At 35.5% G+C, this 5048-nt stretch overlaps 1 non-coding gene across 1 annotated transcript; it reads right to left on the bottom strand.

The window, feature by feature from the left end:
* Positions 1-4096: 4096 nt before the first annotated feature.
* Positions 4097-4204, bottom strand: LOC148567003 (small nucleolar RNA R71). Its single transcript, XR_015881507.1, has one exon. It is a non-coding gene; the product is annotated as a small nucleolar RNA R71 (small nucleolar RNA).
* Positions 4205-5048: the final 844 nt, after the last annotated feature.

The following is a 5048-nucleotide window of genomic DNA, read 5'->3' as shown; positions in this document are numbered from 1 at the left end:
CGCTTTTTGGCATTATTTTTAGTAGAATCTATTTACTTTTAGGGATGTTTTTATTAGTTTTTATGTTAAATTCATATTTCTGGACTTTACTATGAGTTTGTGTATTTTTCTGTGATTTCAGGTATTTTCTGGCTGAAATTGAGGGACTTGAGCAAAAATCAGATTCAGAGGTAGAAGAAGGACTGCTGATGCTGTTGGATTCTGACCTCCCTGCACTCAAAGTAGATTTTCTGGAGCTACAAAACTTATAATGGCGCGCTTCCAATTGCGTTGAAAAGTAGACATCCAGGGCTTTCCAAAAATATATAATAGTCTATACTTTGGCCAAGTTTGGACGACGTAAAAGGGCGTTGAACACCAGTTCTACGCTGCTGTCTAGAGTTAAACACCAGAAACACGTCACAAACTAGAGTTGAACGCCAGAAACACGTTACAATCTGGCGTTCCACTCCAAAAGAAGCCTCTGCACGTGGAAAGCTAAAGCTCAGCCCAAGCACACACCAAGTGGGCCCCAGAAGTGGATTTATGCATCAATTACTTACTTCTGTAAACCCTAGTAACTAGTTTAGTATAAATAGGACTTTTTACTATTGTATTTGACATCCTGGATTGTATTTTTGATCCTGTGATCTTGTTTTGGGGGCTGGCCATTCGGCCATGCCTGGACCTTTCACTTATATATTTTCAACGGTAGAATTTCTACACTCCATAGATTAAGGTGTGGAGCTTTGCTGTTCCTCATGAATCAATACAAAGTACTACTGTTTTTCTATTCAATTCAACTTATTCCGCTTCTAAGATATTCATTCGCACTTCAACATGAATGTGATGAACGTGACAATCATCATCATTCCCCCACAAACGCGTGCCTGACAACCACTTCCGTTCCACCTTAGATTGGATGATTATCTCTTGGATCTCTTAATCAGAATCTTCGTGGTATAAGCTAGATTGATGGCAGTATTCATGAGAACCCGGAAAGTCTAAACCTTGTCTGTGGTATTCCGAGTAGAATTCTGGGATTGAATGACTGTGACGAACTTCAAACTCGCGAGTGCTGGGCGTAGTGACAGACGCAAAAGGAGGGTGAATCCTATTCCACTATGATCGAGAACCTCAGATGATTAGCCATGCTGTGACAGAGCATTTGGACCATTTTCACAAGAGGATAGGATGCAGCCATTGACCACGGTGATGCCTCCAGATGATTAGCCATGCAGTGACAGCGCATCGGACCATTTTCACAAAGAGGATGAAAAGTAGCCATTGACAATGGTGATGTCCTTACATAAAGCCAGCCATGGAAAGGAGTAGGACTGATTGGATGAAGACAGCAGGAAAGCAGAAGTTCAGAGGGACGAAAGCATCTCTATACCTTTATCTGAAATTCTCACCAATGATATACATAAGTATTTCTATCTTTATTTTTTGTCTATTTGTTATTAATTTTCGAAAACTCCATAACTATTTTATATCCGCCTGACTGAGATTTACAAGGTGACCATAGCTTGCTTCATACCAACAATCTCCGTGGGATTGACCCTTACTCACGTAAGGTTTTATTACTTGGACGACCCAGTGCACTTGCTGGTTAGTTGTATCGAAGTTGTGAATGAAAAACAATTTACTAAGATGTGCATACAGAGTTTTTGGCGCCGTTACCTGAGATCACAATTTCGTGCACCAAGTTTTTGGCGCTGTTGCCGGGGATTGTTTGAGTTTGGACAACTGACGGTTCATATTGTTGCTCAGATTAGGTCATTTTCTTTTTGTTTTACTTTCAAAAAAATTTTTCAAAAATCTTTCAAAAATTTCTCATCTGTTTTCGAAAATTATTCTAAAATTTTATTAAGAATGAATTCTAGTGTTTCATGAAGCATGTTGAAGCCTGACTGGCTGTAAAGCCATGTCTAAATTTATTTGGACTGGGGCTTCCAACCCAACACTATCAAGAGCAAGCTAGTTGTTGCTAATCCACCTGCTGCTGTTCCAGATCCACCTGATTTACATGCTAAAGCTTGACTGGCTATTAAGCTATGTCTAACCCTCAGATTGGAGCTTTAGACTAAGAGTGCAAGATTTCTGGAATTCATATTAAAAAATTTTGGAATCCTTACTTTTCTTTTTCACACTAATTTTCGAAAAATCCAAAAAAATTTCATAAAATCAAAAACAAAATCAAAAAAATATTTTGTATTTCTTGTTTGAGTCTTGAGTCAATTTTAAAGTTTGGTGTCAATTGCATTTTTTCTAAAAATTTATGCATTTTTCGAAAATACATGCATTCATAGTGTTCTTCATGATCTTCAAGTTGTTCTTGGTAAGTCTTCTTGTTTGATCTTGATGTTTTCTTGTTTTGTGTCTTTTCTTGTTTTTCATGTGCATTTTTGCATTCATAGTGTCTGAACATGAAAGATTTCTAAGTTTGGTGTCTTGCATGTTTTCTTTTCTTGAAAAATTTTTCAAAAATAAGTTCTTGGTGTTCATCTTGATCTTCAAAGTGTTCTTGGTGTTCATCTTGACATTCATAGCATTCTTGCATGCATCCATTGTTTTGATCCATAACTTTCATACATTGAGTCATTTTCATGTTTTTCTCTTTCATCATCAAAAATTCAAAAATAAAAAAAATATCTTTCCCTTTTTCACTCATAAATTTCGAAAATTTGAGTTGACTTTTTCAAAACTTTTTAAAACTTAGTTGTTTCTTATGAGTCAAATCAAATTTTCAATTTAAAAATCTTGTCTTTTTCAAAATCATTTTCAAAAATCATATCTTTTTCACTTTTCTTATTTATTTTCGAAAATTTTTAAAATATTTTTCAAAAATCTTTTTCTTATCTTTATCTCGTAATTTTCGAAAATAACATCATCAATTAATGTTTTGATTCAAAAATTTCATGTTTGTTACTTGCCTGCTAAGAAAAATTCAAACTTTAAGTTCTAGAATCATATTGTGTGATTTCTTGTGAATCAAGTCATTAATTGTGATTTTAAAAATCAAATCTTTTTCAAAACTAATTTCAATCATATCTTTTCAAAAAAATCTTTTTATCTTATCTTTTTCAAAATTTTGATTTTAAAATATCTTTTCTAACTTCTTATCTTCTTATCTTTTCAAAAATTGATTTTCAAAATTTGTTTCAACTAATTAACTAACTTTTTGTTTGTTTCTTATCTTTTTCAAAATTACCTAACTAACTCTCTCTCTCTAATTTTCGAAAATATCTGCCTCTTTTTCAAAAATTCTTTTTTATTAACTAATTATTTCAAAATTCAATTTTAATTTATTTCTTCTTTTAATTTTCAAAAATCACTAACCATTTTTCAAAAAAAAAAATAATTTTCGAAAATTCTTTTTCTCTCTCATCTCCTTCTATTTATTTATTCATCTACTAACACTTCTCTTCATCTCACATCTCTGCTCTCCTCACCCTTGTGTTTCTTTCCTTACATTACATTCTTTTCTTCTTCTTTTCTTCTTCTACTCACACAGGAAAACCTCTATACTTGGGTAAAAAGGACCCCTATTATTATTATTTTTCTGTTCCCTCTTTTTCATATGACCAGGAGCAAGGACAAGAATATTCTTGTTGAAGCAGATCTAGAACCTGAAAGGACTCTGAAGAGGAAACTAAGGGAAGATAAATTACAACAATCCAGCAAGCACCTTTCAGAAATTTTCGAACAGGAAGAGGAGATGGCAGCCGAAAATAATAATAATACAAGGAGAATGCTTGGTGACTTTACTGCACCTAATTCCAATTTACATGGAAGAAGCATCTCCATCCCTACCATTGGAGCAAACAATTTTGAGCTGAAACCTCAATTAGTTTCTCTGATGCAGCAGAACTGCAAGTTCCATGGACTTCCATCTGAAGATCCTTTTCAGTTCTTAACTGAATTTTTGCAGATCTGTGATACTGTTAAGACTAATGGAGTAGATCCTGAAGTCTATAGGCTCATGCTTTTCCCTTTTGCTGTAAGAGACAGAGCTAGAGTGTGGTTGGACTCTCAACCCAAAGATAGCCTGAACTCTTGGGATAAGCTGGTCACGGCTTTCTTAGCCAAGTTCTTTCCTCCTCAAAAGCTTAGTAAGCTTAGAGTGGATGTTCAAACCTTCAAACAGAAAGAAGGTGAATCCCTCTATGAAGCTTGGGAGAGATACAAGCAACTGACCAAAAAGTGTCCTTCTGACATGCTTTCAGAATGGACCATCCTGGATATATTCTATGATGGTCTGTCTGAATTAGCTAAGATGTCATTGGATACTTCTGCAGGTGGATCCATTCACCTAAAGAAAATGCCTGCAGAAGCTCAAGAACTTGTTGACATGGTTGCTAATAACCAGTTCATGTACACTTCTGAGAGGAATCCTGTGAGCAATGGGACGCCTCAGAAGAAAGGAGTTCTTGAAATTGATACTCTGAATGCCATATTGGCTCAGAACAAAATATTGACTCAGCAAGTCAATATGATTTCTCAGAGTCTGAATGGAATGCAAGCTGCATCCAACAGTACTCAAGAGGCGCCTTCTGAAGAAGATGCCTATGATCCTGAAAACCTTGCAATAACAGAGGTGAATTACATGGGTGAACCATATGGAAACACCTATAATCCCTCATGGAGAAATCACCCAAATCTCTCATGGAAGGATCAACAAAAGCCTCAACAAGGCTTTAATAATGGTGGAAGAAATAGGTTTAACAATAGTAAACCTTTTCCATCATCCACTCAGCAACAGACAGAGAACTCTAAACAAAATACATCTAATTTAGCAAAATTAGTCTCTGATCTATCTAAGGCCACTGTAAGTTTCATGAATGAAACAAGGTCTTCAATTAGAAATTTGGAGGCACAAGTGGGCCAGCTGAATAAAAGGATCACTGAAATCCCTCCTAGTACTCTCCCAAGCAATACAGAAGAAAATCCAAAACACTACAAGAAAACACGTCTATTGCCACGTTTTTAAAGCGTGGCGAAAAGCTGAAAAAAGCGTGGCGATAGCTTTTCGCCACGCTTTTTTAGCTACCGCCACGCTTTTGAAA

Source organism: Arachis ipaensis, chromosome B4 (genome assembly GCF_059453495.1).
Source record: "Arachis ipaensis isolate K30076 ecotype BB chromosome B4, ASM5945349v1, whole genome shotgun sequence".
Lineage (NCBI taxonomy): Eukaryota > Viridiplantae > Streptophyta > Magnoliopsida > Fabales > Fabaceae > Arachis > Arachis ipaensis.
Note: the sequence above shows the minus strand (reverse complement) of the source record. Positions and strands in the feature narration are given on the sequence as shown.